This window comes from Oryctolagus cuniculus, chromosome 13 (genome assembly GCF_051225735.1).
Source record: "Oryctolagus cuniculus isolate XC-2025 breed Fujian yellow rabbit chromosome 13, ASM5122573v1, whole genome shotgun sequence".
Taxonomy (NCBI): domain Eukaryota; kingdom Metazoa; phylum Chordata; class Mammalia; order Lagomorpha; family Leporidae; genus Oryctolagus; species Oryctolagus cuniculus.
The window spans coordinates 8,838,279-8,853,939 of NC_142879.1; the positions used below are offsets into that span (position 1 = coordinate 8,838,279).

Genomic DNA, 15,661 nt, shown 5'->3' on the forward strand with positions numbered 1-15,661 from the left:
GTTGATGCCTGACTTCAAGGGTTTGCGCTCTTTGGAAGAGACAATGTGGGCAACTGAAGAAAACAAAACTAATAATTTGACAAGGGACAGATGCCAAACAAAAATGTGCAGATGGCACTGAGTTCTGGCTGCATGAAGGAAAAAAATACATCAACAGTCTCAATGCCTGGGTTCCCTATTGGATGTCAGAGCTTCAGAAATGTTAAGGATACTTTTAAGGATATTCATTCTCAACATTCTTTTAAAAATTAAAACTCAGGGTTTCAAACTTCTAATTCTTTTCAAGGTTCCCCATACCCATTGATTAAACAGTAGACCAACTTTATATTCTCCAAAACATCTTTGGTGCTCTGGCAAGGGAAAAAGTTTAGTAAGTATGGTTAACAAAGGAAAACTTCAGACTAAAAAGTAGTAAGGGATAATATGTTGCTCTGAGAATAATAAGCACTTTTAGAGAAAATTTAGAAATGCATAAAAGGAAAAAAGCCACAGGAATTTTTTTTGACCAGTCCAAAGTACAGTAATGTATTGGAATATATTTAATATACTAGAAGAGAAATAGAATTGCATGAATTAAACAATTTGGGACATCTTGAAGTCCATAATGACCTAGGCTGAACCTCGGCTGTCAAGTTTTTACATAATAGAAACTCAGTAAGTGATGTGGAGTCAAATGGAATAAAAACGAAGCAGTATGAAGCCACTGCACTGTATCAGTAAAAAGATTTTAAATGTAATACATTTATATTTGAAACCTGCCTCTGCTACTTATCATTTAAGGAAGTTACTTAAATAATCTGTACTTCAATTTTTCATACACAATATTGAAAAGCTTTTACAATCTTCTTATGATGATTAAATTTTTAAATATTTGTAAAGTGCCAAGTATACATTAATTGACTTTACCATATGAATGAGATTATGGAAATTATTTCTCTATTTAAATATCACATTTTAATTATAACATAAACTTTCTCTAATAATGACTTGGTGAGAAATTAAACAAATGCCCTTGAGAACAATGAAGTTTTCTTGAATAAAATATGGGGACAACTATTGCTCTCATCAAATCTTTTGTATTTTTACACTGCATAGAAAAGTAAATAATGATATTTTAACTAAATGAAAAATATAGGAACATTATAAGCTGAAAAATTCTTCTGAAGACAAAGTTAAAAACAACAACATTGGGGCCGGTGCTGTGGCACAGCAGGTTAACACCCTGGCCTGAAGCGCTGGCATCCCATATAGAAGCCGATTCAAGAACCGGCTGCTCCACTTCCAATCCAACTCCTTGCTCCTGACCCCTGGCTCCTGGCTCCTGGCTCCTGATCAGCACAGCTTTGGCCATTGCAGCCAATTGGGGAGTGAACCATCAGATGGAAGACCAACCTCTTTCTCTCTCTGCCTCTCCTCTTTCTGTGTAACTCTGACCTTCAAGTGAATAAATAAATCTTTAATTAAAAAAAGAGATAGATCTTTTAAAAAATGACAATTTTTTTTAGCTATATTCAGTGTTGCCCTTCTTTAGGGAAAAAAAAGACAAAGCATTTTCAAGATAGTTAGCTCCCTACCCCCAAATTCTCAAACTTATAGCCAGGCACTGACTTTATCTAAACACATTAAATTTATTCTTATTGTGTTATATTAACTGGTCTTATATTTAATTTCTTTCCTACTTAATTATCATCTATCTAAGAAGAAAAAGAAAATATTTAAAAATTTAACCATAAGCTTGTTTAGCTACATTACCTTCGTTCTATTTAAAAGTGAAAATAAGCGGCCAGTGCTGTGGCACAGGAAGGGTTCGCCTGTAGTGCCGGCATCCCATATGGGCACCAGTTCATGCCCAGCTGCTCCTCTTCCGATCCAGCTCTCTGCTGTGGCCTGGTAGAGCAGTGGAAGATGGACCAAGTGCTTGGGCCCTTGCACCCACAAGGGAGACCTGGAAGAAGCTCCTGGCTCCTGGCTTCAGATTGGCTCAGTTGTGGCCATTTGCGGCCATCTGGGGAGTGAACCAGAGAATAGAAGACCTCTCTCTCTGTGTCTCTACCTCTCTCTGTCTGTAGCTCTACCTTTTTTTAATATTTATTTATTTATTTATTTGAAAAGCAGATTTATAGAGAAGCAGAAGCAGAGAGGGAGAGAGAGAGAGAGAGAGTGAGAGAGAGAGAGAGAGGTCTTCTATGCTCTGGTTCACTCCCCAAATGGCCACAAATGCCAGAGCTGCACCAATTCAAAGCCAGGAGCCAGGAGCTTCTTCTGGGTCTCCCACGTGGGTGCAGGGGCCCAAGGACTTGGGTCATCTTCCACTGCTATCTCAGTACAGAGCAGAGATCTGGATCGGAAGAGGAGCAGCCAAGATTAGAACCGGCGCCCACTCATTTAAGAATACAAATGAACAGAAACCCGATAGTAAAATATTGCATTTGAAAAACAAAACTATCAGTATGAAATGTGATTTTAATAGATATAATGATTTTATAATAAATATACATATTTGCTGGAAATTTGCCTACTAATTGAATTTTCTAGAGTAGAAATAATATTTTAGAAATAATTCAAAAAATATTTTAAATAGCAAAGATTTACTAAAAAACAACAGTATTAACATTCAGATAGTTTTTTCAGTCTCTTCCTTACCTGTAAGTAGTAAATAAATAATAATTATAGAGAAAATAAAAAGTGAAAAACTGTTAAATTTCTACCTGCCAAAAATTTCAAAATTCTGTTTATTTGATTATATTTACTGGCAAGAGAAAATGGATGAAATACATTTGGAGATTTCATAGATTTGTGAAATACAATAATTACAGGGCCACTGTGGCACATGGTATTAAGCTGTTGCTTACTGGCGTTCCATGTGAGTACCAGTTCAATTCCTGGCTGCTCCACTTTCGATCTAGCTCCCTGCTAATGTGCCTGGGAGAGCAGCAGAAGACAGCGTGAGAGCTTAGGATCATACCACCCCCTAGGAACCCCAGAAGAAGCTACTGACTCCTGGCTTCACCATGGCACAGCCCTGGATATTGTGGCCATTTGGGGAGTAAACTAGTATATGGAAAATCTCTCTCCATCTCTCATTGCCTATCTCTCCCTCTCTGTAATTCTTCCTTTAAAATAAATAAGAGACTCTTAAAAAATCCAAATGATCTAAAATAAGAATGATAGTTAAAAATACAATTATTGGGACCAGCGCTGTGGCGTAGCAGGTAAAGCTGCCACCTGCAGTGCCGGCATCCCATATTGGTGTAGGTTCGAGTCCTGGCTGCTCCACTTCCTATCCAACTCTCTGCTATGGCCTGGGAAAGCAGTAGAAGATGGCCCAAATCCTTGGACCCTCATGGGAGACCCAGAAGAAGCTCCTAGCTCTTGGCTTCGGATCGGCTCAGCTCTAGCCGTTGTGGTCATCTGGGGAGTGAACCAGTGGATGGAAGACTTTCTCTATCTCTTTCTGCCTCCCCTTTTTCTCTGTGTAACTCTGACTTTCAAATAAATAAATATTTTAAAAATAAATAAATAAAATATAATTATTTATATTAACACTGAACAGTTGTTGCATGTAAGAAAGTAGAATATTCAAACATGAGCCCAAATGAAATAAGATCAGTATCAATTATACCAGGAATCTATTTAATAACTCAAAGAATATGGGTTCTAATAATGTAATGTATTATACCTAATATATTCTTACTTAATAACACATGGTACTTGTAGTTTAATAAACACATTTGTCCTCTTTCTAGAAATGTAAATGCGAATAAAATGGTGCAGAATCTATCACTGAGGATATTACACTCAATGTTACTCTTAGGTAAGCAAATACAAAAAAAAAAATTGAAGACAACATGCAAAAACTCACATATATTTTGCCTTACTTATGTTTTAATAGGCAAGATAGTTTCAAACAATGCTGCAACACAGCAGCCGTACCTTTATATCGTCACAATATGTTGAGTATATTCTGTAGTATGACGCTTTCAAAAGGCAATCTCTAGAAAGCTGAACTGATCTGACAAAAAGAGTAAATAGGCATCACTCATAAAACCTCCCAGAAACATATTTCACGTTTATTCACAAGAAAGGAATACAGAGAGACTGTAGAAGCAAAGTTTTGATAGAAAGATGAAAGTCAGAATGTGAGGAGACAAAAAAAATGAGTATAAACTGAAAGAAAAACCATGAGAAATGAAAATAAATTCACTGCAAATTGCGTTTCAACCCATAAAAATCATATTTATACATATACCCCATAAGCATATTTAGTGTGAAATATAATAAAAACATTTCCTTAAAAATCACATGATCATGAAGGGCAGTCTGGTCTCATGTATTTCTGTTTGTTAACCATCTCGAGGTGTTTTGTCTTTCCCAGGTAGTTATTTTTGACAAGAATTATAAGTAAAAGAAGTTTTCAGTGTATATGTGTGTATATATATGTGTGCGTAAAAAGTTTACATGAACACACACTATATAGGATTTTTTGAAAGAGGATAAATAGAAATTCTGAACATTATTCTGTGCACTCTATTTTCTGTCACACAATTCTGTCACTATTTCTCTCCCATTTAGGAAAACCCTTGGGCAAACATTTGGGGCAACTAGTAAGACAACATTTCTACATCCCAAGGCCTTGCAGCACTTGCAAGGGCATCACTCCAATCTGTAGACACGGCACAGGTTCCTGTGTTTAGTTCAGAATCTGCCAGTATCTTCCTTAGATTAAAGAAAAGGTAAAATTTAATCTTTATTTTCCATAAAGAACCTCTGAACACAACAGATCTGGAAGTAATTCATTTTCTTGAATGAGTTAGGGTATCCAAAGGCGCAGTTAAGGGCCGGCGCCGCGGCTCACTAGGCTAATCCTCCGCCTAGCGGCGCCGGCACACCGGGTTCTAGTCCCGGTCGGGGCGCCGGATTCTGTCCCGGTTGCCCCTCTTCCAGGCCAGCCCTCTGCTGTGGCCAGGGAGTGCAGTGGAGGATGGCCCAGGTGCTTGGGCCCTGCACCCCATGGGAGACCAGGAGAAGCACCTGGCTCCTGGCTCCTGCCATCGGATCAGCGCGGTGCGCCGGCCGCAGCGCGCCGGCCGTGGCGGCCATTGGAGGGTGAACCAATGGCAAAAGGAAGACCTTTCTCTCTGTCTCTCTCTCTCACTGTCCACTCTGTCTGTCAAAAAAATAAAAAAAAAAAAATAATAATAATAATAACAAAGGCGCAGTTAAGCAATCCTAAAAGCACATATAATAATTCACAGCTAACCTTCCAGCAAATGATTATGGCAGGCCAAGTGGTCTTTAAAGTCACAGGAAGGAAAATGCCTTAATTTCCAGGGCATATAATGACAATAAAAACCACGCATAGCTTCTGAATTAAGAAAGACACTTATGCATTACAGAAAAGTGAAAATTATGATAAACTGAATCATGAGCTCTATTTTGATATCAAATCATGGGTACTATATACTAGATACAGCAAAGAAAAATCATGAGTGATTCTACAGGTGAATTAAAGACAAATAAAAATAACATATGAGGAGCATAAATTTTAAAAAATATATACCTTCAATTCAGAAATTAGAATTTTTAAAAAGATTTATTTATTTAGGAGCCGGTGCTGTGGCATAGCAGGTAAAGCCACCATTTACAGTGTCAACATCCCATATGAGCACCGGTTCGAGTTCTGGCTGCTCCACTTTCAATCCAGCTCTCTGCTATGGCCTGGGAAAGCAGTAGAAGATGGCTCAAGTCATTGGTCCCATGCACCCACATGGGAGACTGGAAGAAGCACCTGGCTCCTAGCTCTGGATCTGGCTGTTGCAGCTAATTGGGGAGTGGACCAGTGGATGGAAGACCTCTCTCTCTCTCTGCCTCTCCTCTCTCTCTCTTTGTAACTCTGACTTTCAAATAAATTAATAAATCTTTAAAAAAAAAAAAGATGTATTTATTTGAAAGAGTTGGAAAGAGAGAGCGAGGGAGAGAGCAAGAGAGGAAGGGGGGATAGAGACAGAGATTTTCCATCCACTGGCTCACTCCCCAAATGGCCACAATGGTCAGGGCTGGGTCATGCCATAGCCAGGATTCAGGAGCTTAATCCTGGTCTCCCACATGGGTGCCAGGAGCCCACGAATGTGGGCCACCTCCTGCTGCTTTTCCCAGGTGCATTAGCAGGTAACTGGGTCAGTAGTGGACTGCCAGAACTGTTTTACAATCCCTCAAGTCAACAAGCTGAGACTTTGCCTATTCCATATATTATCCTTAATTTTGCTTCTTTTATAACTAAAGTTTCTGAAAGGACCAATTGAATCCTTGTAAACAAGTATGAACAAGTCTGTTCATACTCATGTCATTTTATACACTTGGTTATTTTAATCTGTCTGACTTCATCTTCCCCAACTAAGTAAAACATTTATAGATTATTCTGAAATCTGTAGACTCTTTCTTTAGAAATGTGTTCCCTTTAAACCTGGCTTACAAACAAAACTATTTCCGGATGTAAGAATAAACACCAAACTTTTATTCCTGATTCCAGCATGACAATACATTCAAAAACACTTTAGTATGAAAATTAAGTCAGGCTGTTTAGATAAATGAAGTCCATGTACCATGATTTCAGGGTTTTGAAAATAAGATACAATGTGAATTTAAATAAATTATGCATAGGAAACCTCAACTTTCTTTGCTAACCATTATAAGGTTACATTTCTGTTTTTTAGTGGGCAGCTGAGATTTTAGGAAGAGATAATACACAACTTGCAAATTTGTTTCCCTCAAAAATTATCAGAAATTTTAAAGCTTCTGAAAATATCCTCAAATTAAAACAGGAAATAATTTATTGCTTGAACTTACATACAAGTGATGTTTTATTTCTATGCATTTAAGCCATATTTTATTTCTTAATATGTGAATACATTATTGAAAGTACAAGTTGAGGATTTTCAGATATTTACAGAATCAAAATGTCTATACTTTGGGGCCAGCACCCTGGTGCACTAGGTTGGTCCTCTGCCTGCGGCGCTGGCATCCCATATGGGAGCCGATTCTAGTCCAGTTGCTCCTCTTCCAGTCCAGCTCTCTGCTGTGGCCCAGGAGGGCAGTGGAAGATGGCCCAAGTGCTTGGGCCCCCGCACCCCCATGGGAGACTGGGAGGAAGCACCTGGCTCCTGGCTTCGGATCGGTGTGGCGCTGGCCATGGCAGCCATTTTGGGAGTGAACCAACGGAAGGAAGACCTTTCTCTTTGTCTCTGTCTCTCTCTCTTTCACTGTGTACAACTCTACCTGTCAAATAAAAGAAATACATATCTATACCGTAATTCATTGTCTGGCAATTTCAAATAGCCTTAGGAAAGCTGTCAAAGACACCAGGCAATATATGGTGTGAAAAACATCATCATACCCTGAAAATATTAAGTAGTAATTGGAGCAGGTCTTGTTTTCATTTCTGATATACTCCAGTAGTTTACACATCAGTATTTCATTTTTAGCCTTTGAAAAACAAGCTATTTCAATTTTTACCAATTTTCCTAAATTTTTATTTTATTATATACTAGCATTGATAATGTGGACAGCTGAAGGTTTCCTTTAAACCTCAACAATGTAGAGGAAGTGATATTTTTCTGAGAAAGATTTTCCTAAGCAGATTCATTTTACAATGTAATTTCCTTCAATGAAGTAAAGGTCAGTATAAAGCTATAAGAAAGTTAATTTGCATGAGGTATGTACATGGAATATGAAAATAATATAATATGAAATATTCATAATTCAAGCTCTTAAACCAACCTCAGGGCTAAAAAAAAGGCAATTATTATAGGAAATGGCTCAACAATTACAGCAGACTTTTTTTATGGTGTCAACTAATACAGTCTCATTTTGAGGGACACAAAGAAACAATTCTGCAGGAAAATAACAAACGCTAAGAATCAGCAATCCACTGATGACCTCATTAATACCTAGATTTAATAAAAATGTTTATCAATGCCAAGTTTGTAAACTGCTAACACATTTCTTTACCCAATACTACTAATCATGTAACTCCAAAGCAATTTTATATTTGTGTTGGTTACCTCTTCATCTCATCACATTTCTACTAGTGTTTTTTAACCATGGCAACCAACAGACATTTCTTTATTGGCCATGTCCCAATGTCAAATATTTCCTTATTTGAACAAGACTGAAATTGCATCTTATTCACAATAACAACAGACATCTGTTGATATTTCTTCTTTATCTTAAAATTAAGTATTTTAATAAAAGTATCACAGCATTATAATCTGTCCGCAGTACCACCCAATCGAATCATATCCTTTTCTCTTCAGGTCAAAATCACTAACTATTCTTTATACTTCCGGATAAAGAAGTCATTTTTTTTTGAACCCTACTGAACATATAAAATAGTTGAACATTTCATGGTAAGTTCCACAAAATATTCAGTCAGAGACATGATCCTGTTCTCTGCATGTCTCAATTGCTGCAGGACTGCACTTCTAGATTTCCTCCTAACGCACTCGGAACTCAGACATCATACTTCTTATATGGACTCTTTGCTGCCGAAACCACCCCCCACAGCTGCCTCAACTTATCTTCCAATTCTGAGCTCTTTATTGGGTTTTGCAATCTCCACCTTGTAGGAGGAGGACAGGATACTGAGTTGGGGAAGAGGAATAGCTTTGTGGCTACGTCACAATCAACCCTCAGGAAATGGAGAAGACATTGTCTAGATTTCTGTTGTCAGAGCCACAGTCAGGCTGAGAGAGAAGCAAAGCATCTTCTTTTATTTTAAAGATTGTACTTATTTATTTGACAGGCAGAGATACAAACAGAGAGAGGGCAAGACAGAGAGAGAGGCCTTCCATCTGCCAGTTCACTCCCCAAGTGGCTGCAATACTGGAGCTGGGCCAATCAGAAGCCAGGAGCCAGGACCTTCTTTGGGGTCTCCCATGTGGGTACAGGGATCCAAACAGTTGGGCTATCTTCCATTGCCATCATAGGCCATAAACAGAGAGCTGGATCGGAAGAGGAGCAGCCGGGACTAGAACTTGCGCCCACGTGGGATGCAGGTTCCAGAGGAAGGCTTACCCTACTATGCCACAGAGCCAGCCCCACAAAGCATCTTCTTGCATGATTTTTGTTGGCTACTTTTCCATGAGGTCAAAGATACTTTACGGCACTAAATAAAATCTGGATTAATGTTCCTCATACAACATCTTTATTAAGATGTTATCCAGTGGTGGTTGTCCACTCTGTTTTAGATTTCATGATCAGTGTCAGATTCTGTCTCCTTTTTCATCTGTACTTCCTCAGTCAAAATGCTGAGAAGTTGAACAGCGCTACAAGGGACATTATTCAACAGAAGTTACTTTAAATTAGAAGGTTTTTTTCTCACTTTAATTTTACACTTCTCTGGGATAAGTACTGTCCTAAAGAAGTTCTGACATAAAACAGAAACAGTGATAGCTAGACAACTATATATTCACAATGCTTTGGTTTTGTATACTATTCTCTTTTATAATAATTTTCAAGTAATGATAAAATAACTAGATTTATTGAGGGTGCATTGTATGTTAAAGCATATTATCCTCTCATTGCCACTTACTAGCATTTTGACACTGAAAAATTACTTCCCTTCTTTATGTCTCACCTCTTCAACTATGAAAAAGGCTATAACAAGCCTCTCTAACAGTTCCAGCAGGATTGAGTTAACGTAACTAAAAACTAAAAAAGAATGGCACTTCATATGCAATCAATATGTGTTGGCAATTATTCCACTGAACAGGTAAGCTTCCAGATAGCTGAATATCAGGTATACAAAGGTTTTCTGTTCTCTTCCTCATCTTTTCCTACTGGGAGAGAACAGCGAAGAATAGCAATATTCATATAAGGTCTTTTCCTTAATTCTGCCTGTGTGTGTGTGTGTGTGTGTGTGATTACTTCATGTGTTAGATAGCATTCTAAGATTACCTCTAAGTCTCTGAAGCTTCTCCCTCCCAAGCTTACCTACCTTGTTTGACTACATACCTTTCAGTACAGATTTAACCCATACAAATATCAGGTGGCCATTTTCTTTGTTAGGTCATAACAAACAGCAAACTCTGATGGGATAGTCTCCCTTAGTTACACAGTCCCAGCCAACACCTTGATTTTAGCCTAGAGAGAAACTGAGCAGAGAACACAGTTGAGCTCTGTCCAGAAAACTGATTCATTTCTAAGTTTGTGGTAATTTGTTATGCAATAATAACATTAATTTTTACATCTCCAAATCAGTAACATATATGGCCTTTATAACATCATCATTATCTGACTTTTTTGAGATTTATTTTGTTTATTTGAAAGGCAGAGTTACAGAGAGATGTAGAGATATATAGAAAGAGGTCTTCCATCTGCTGGTTCACTCCTCAAATGGCCTCAAAGGCAGGAGCTAAGCCCATCTGAAGCCAGGAGCCAGGAGCTTCTTGCAGATCTCCCACATAAGTGCAGGGGCCCAAGGGTTTGAGCCTTCCTCCATGGCTTTCCCAGGCACATTAGCAGGGAACTGGATCGGAAATGGAGCAGCCAGGACTCAAAACGGTGCCCATATGGGATGCCTGTGCTGCAAGCCAGGGCTTTCACAGCGCTGGCCCCTTTGTTATTTTAGATATTGAATATTTATTGAACAATTCTTGTATGTAATATACATGTAAGGAGCGCTGAGAGAACATGAAGTGATAAACTGGATATGACTGACAACTCCTTTTTAAAATGTTACACTCAAAGTTGATCAAATGCATTATGGTTTTTAGACCAGCACGAAGTTCAACAAGCTGAATGGTCTGATTATTTACTTTGAGGCAGACATGGGCAGTAATAGATTTTTTTTTTTTTTTTTTTTTGCTGGTTATCCAATGGTAGGTCATTTATTCCCAGAGAGAAGATCCTTTTTGCAACTGCATTTGTAAAGGGGAGATTTGTTTCATTTTCCCCAGTTACTGTGAAGCAGTGCAAAGATTGAAAAAGCCTTTTAAGCCTCTTGGAGGAAGCACACTTTGCAAATGCAGAAGAGGTTCACTACCAACAAAGCCATTATAATAACCTTAATTACAGAATCACCGCTCTCCAACTATAACACCCTTACGGCTTATTTGTTTTAAAACTGACTTGAATTTTAGTTAGTTCATCAGATTGAGTATCTTTCTTCTTTGTTTTTAAGCATGCTAGGCAAGGGTTAGTGCTTGAAGTTGAATAATAATCTGCAGGTGTCAGTCTCATATTTGATTATGGTTTCGTAATTTCAAGTGGAATAGTAACTTAGAAAACAATCTTAAGTTTTGTGCTAACTTTAATATCTAGATTTAGAATTCTTAGACACAGATGTCAGACAAGAGTATTGTCTAACCTAATAACTTTATTGTTACTTCATTGTCAGTTCCTTAGGCCAATTATTATTTTGAAATTTGTATTTCCAGGAGCTATCACTGTGGCACAGCAGGTTAAGCCATCACCTGTGATACCAGAATATCCTATATGAGTGTTCCGTGGAGTCTTAGCTTCTCCGCTTACAATCGCCCCCTGCTAATGCACCTGGGAAAAGTGGCACAAGATAACTCACAGGGCCCAGGATAGAGTACAGGCTCCTGGATTTGGCCTGGCCCAGTCCTAGCATTGTGGCCCTCTGGGGAGTAAACCAACGAATGGAAGGTTCTCTCTGTCTCCACCCACCCTCTCATTGTAACTCAGCCTTTTAAATTAATAAATACATCTTTTTTAAAAAAAATTATATTTCGACTTGTCCTCTGTCACACTTTAGGATTTTGAGAAGCAAACCTTTGAGTGGAACTGCAATTACGTATGGAACAAAATAATTGCAAAGGACTTTCAAAAAGTCCAATGAAACCTGACTATGACTTGCTTTTAAAAAGAACATGGCGCTGCGGCTCACTAGGCTAATCCTCCACCTTGCGGCGCCGGCACACCGGGTTCTAGTCCCGGTCGGGGCGCCGGATTCTGTCCCGGTTGCCCCTCTTCCAGGCCAGCTCTCTGCTGTGGCCAGGGAGTGCAGTGGAGGATGGCCCAAGTCCTTGGGCCCTGCACCCCATGGGAGACCACGATAAGTACCTGGCTCCTGCCATCGGATCAGCGCAGTGCGCCGGCCACAGTGCGCCAGCCGCGGCGGCCATTGGAGGGTGAACCAACGGCAAAGGAAGACCTTTCTCTCTGTCTCTCTCTCTCACTATCCACTCTGCCTGTCAAAAAATAAAAAAAAAAAACATAAGTAGAACACTTGTTTTTCATATCACATACATACATAGCCATCTGTCTTTAGCTTGAAGCATAATCGTAAAATGTCAATTAGACACAAAAATTGGTGTTAAGCAGTAAATCTGAACAAGAAAGTATTTGACATTTCTGGATACATCCATTGCAACTTTTATTCATAGACTGATGAAAAGTAAAAATTGTTTTATAAGCAACTTAAATTACACTACATATTTGATCTTCTGAATAGCTTTTCAATGTGTTTTTTTAAAATTTTTTTAAAGATTTATTTATTTATTTGAAAGGCAGAGTTACAGAGAGGCAGAATCAGAGAGAGAGAGAGAGAGAATCAGTCTTCCATTGGCTGGCTCACTCCCAAGATGGCCACAATAGCTGGAGCTGTGCCAATCCAAAGCCAGGAGCCAGGAGCTTCTTCCGGGTTTCCCACATGGGTGCAAGGGCCCAACCACTTGGGCCATCCTCTACTGCTTTCCCAGGCCATATCAGAGAGCTGGATCGAAAGTGGAGCAGCCGGGATTCAAACCAGCACCCATATGGGATGCTGGCACTGCAAGGCAACAGATTTATCCGCTATGCCACAGCGCCAGCCCCTCAATGTGTTTTAAAATTAACTTTTTAAATGGTTCTATGGCCTCTGAAAACAAACAGATATTAATTTAGGAAGCAAATACCTCTCATGGAAAAACCTATACTATCTCTAATCTTTTTTTCTCCTTCATCTTGTGACTATATTTTCTTCCATCTACTGGGAGACATGTTACAAGAGAATGAGTAGAGAGAGGCTGAAAGTCAGCAGCAGGGTGAGTGAACAATGCTTAAGATAGCTCTCCAGAATTCAGGAGTCTGCCAAAAAGAATCACGTGAAAAAAGTCCTCATGAAACTGCCTGTAATAAGTTACTAAAAGTTAGTCCAACAGTTTCCCTGCCTGTCTTTGCATGAAATCTATGAATTCCTTTGGCAAAATAGAAAAAGCACATGCTCTGTACTTGCTTATACTTCAGCATCTTTCTGTATGACAATTTTATTAATCAAAAACAAACCATGACTTGGAGCCAGTGTTGTGGCACAGTGGTGTAAGGCGCACCTGCACCAGCAGCCCATATGGGCACTTGTTTGAGTCCCAGCTGCTCCACTTCCTATGCAGTTCCCTGTGAAGGCCCCTGGGAGGCAGCAGAAGACGGCCCACAGGGGCCCCTGCCACTCAGTGGGTGACCTGCGTGGAGTTCAGGGTACTGGCTTCACAGTGATCCGCCTCTGATCCTTGCAGCCATTTGGAGAGTGAACCAGAGGCTGGAATAGCTCTTTAACTTTTTTCCTCTTCCTGTCTGTCTTTCTCTCTGTAACTCTTTCAAATAAGCACATCTTTTTAAAAAGCAAAACAAAACACACAACACAACTAACAATGGCTTAAATAGCAGCTCCTTTTTCTCACAAAGACCATCAGGGGGCTCATACAACATCTGTGAATGAGGGTCATCTGATCTTTTTGCTTTATTTTGCTTCATGGATGACTTTTGTCCTCATGAATGCAATACGCTACAGCAACAATCGGCAGAGTATCTGTGTGCCTGACAGAGAGAAGGGAAGGGTGAATGGAGAAGTGTGCAGGGGCACATCACCCTTCTTTCCGAATCACATCTCCTTAAAGGACTTCCACTGCACATCTGCCAGAACTGTGTCCCACAGCCAGCCCCTCCATGCGTTTCCATGGACGCTACACTCTCAATATCACACTTCCAAAATGGTTGACAATTATCTAAGATACAGGCATGCATTCTTCCATGAGGAGGATACCATCAGAGAGCCGTATCACTAGGCAACTTTGTCACCACACACACATCGTAGAATGAACTTTAAGAAAACTGCAATGTCACTGAGCAATGCAATCTTATGAAACCACTGTGGTTGACTGAATTTTTTTTTTTTTTTTTTTTTTTTACAGGCAGAGTGGACAGTGAGAGAGAGAGAGACAGAGAGAAAGGTCTTCCTTTGCCGTTGGTTCACCCTCCAATGGCCGCCGCGGCTGGCGCGCTGCGGCCGGTGCACCGCGCTGATCCAAAGGCAGGAGCCAGGAGCTTCTCCTGGTCTCCCATGGGGTGCAGGGCCCAAATACTTGGACCATTCTCCACTGCACTCCCTGGCCACAGCAGAGAGCTGGCCTGGAGAGGGGCAACCGGGACAGAATCCGGTGCCCCCACCAGGACTAGAACCCGGTGTGCCGGCGCCGCAAGGCGGAGGATTAGCCTAGTGAGCTGCGGCGCCGGCCGACTGAATCATCTTTATGTAGAAACTGACTGTATATGCAAAGCCTATAATAGTGCCCAATTCATAGTGACAATAAACAATTATTGGTGAAAGGAATGAATAGATAAATGTATTTACATAGAAATAAAAATATTTGCTTAAATATTGTATTTTTATATGGTGAAGGTGCGAGATCAGGATAAGATGTGTTGGTTTAGCCACAGCTCATTTGTGCTGAGTGTTTAGACTTTTTGAATCATAAAGTTTCCTGAGTAGCCTATAAAAATAAAATACATAAGCTTCTATTTAACATGCAGTTGAACTTGCCAGTATAATCGTGTACACTACTCCCTGTTCACTAAGGGACAGTGTCCCTTATCCAGACAGTGAGGGAAGTGTCCCTGTTTGTATACGCTGCAGCTTGCCCATGTTTCCAATCATTTGTGCTTTTGTGTAGTTAACTGTTTAATAATAATATCTAGATTTTTATTCAAAATATGAATACTATTATCCTCAGTTTATCATCTTATTGCCTTTTGAGAGACATGAGTCATGATAAATTAGTATATTTATACTTAGACTAGATGGATTCTGAGATTGGTTAAGGGTAGATTGAATAGACCAGAAAAGAAGAAGCCAATTTGGATCTATGAATTGATTTTTTTATTTCTATTTAAATTAACTCACTTAATGAATATTGTGTGAGTTTTTAAAATTTTTGTTTGAGAGTCAGAGAAACAGACAAGAGATCTCCCCTTCACTCACTCACTTCCCAAATGCCTGCACAGAAACTGGAATGCAACGAAGGTGACTAAATCTCAGTTCTAAATTTTGACAGTTGTAAGGATTTTCTTAAATTGCAATTAGTTTTTACTTGTAATTTTTCTCATCTGTAAAATGAAAATAAATTACTCCTACTCTGTCTTATAGTTTGGGAATTAAATAATACATTTTGAATATATATACATATATATGTAGATATATTTGATACCCACTATGTTCAAGGTTCAAAGTATTTATCAAAGCAAAGATCTTTAAAATTTTTATCAAAATAATTTTTTAACTGTTTGAACTATTCCCAATTTCTTGGTTTCTTCCTTGCAAAGTAGTGGTTGAATTTCCCATCCTAGCCCTGCCTCAATACTGCTCTCTGCTAACTACCTGCTGCTA

General features: G+C 39.3%; 1 long non-coding RNA gene across 1 annotated transcript in view; it reads right to left on the bottom strand.

Annotated features, from left to right (window-relative positions):
• The window catches only part of LOC149122472 (uncharacterized), a 121,644-nt gene that overhangs the window by 1,579 nt on the left and 104,404 nt on the right, over positions 1 to 15,661 (bottom strand). The gene's annotated exons all lie outside the window — the stretch shown is intronic.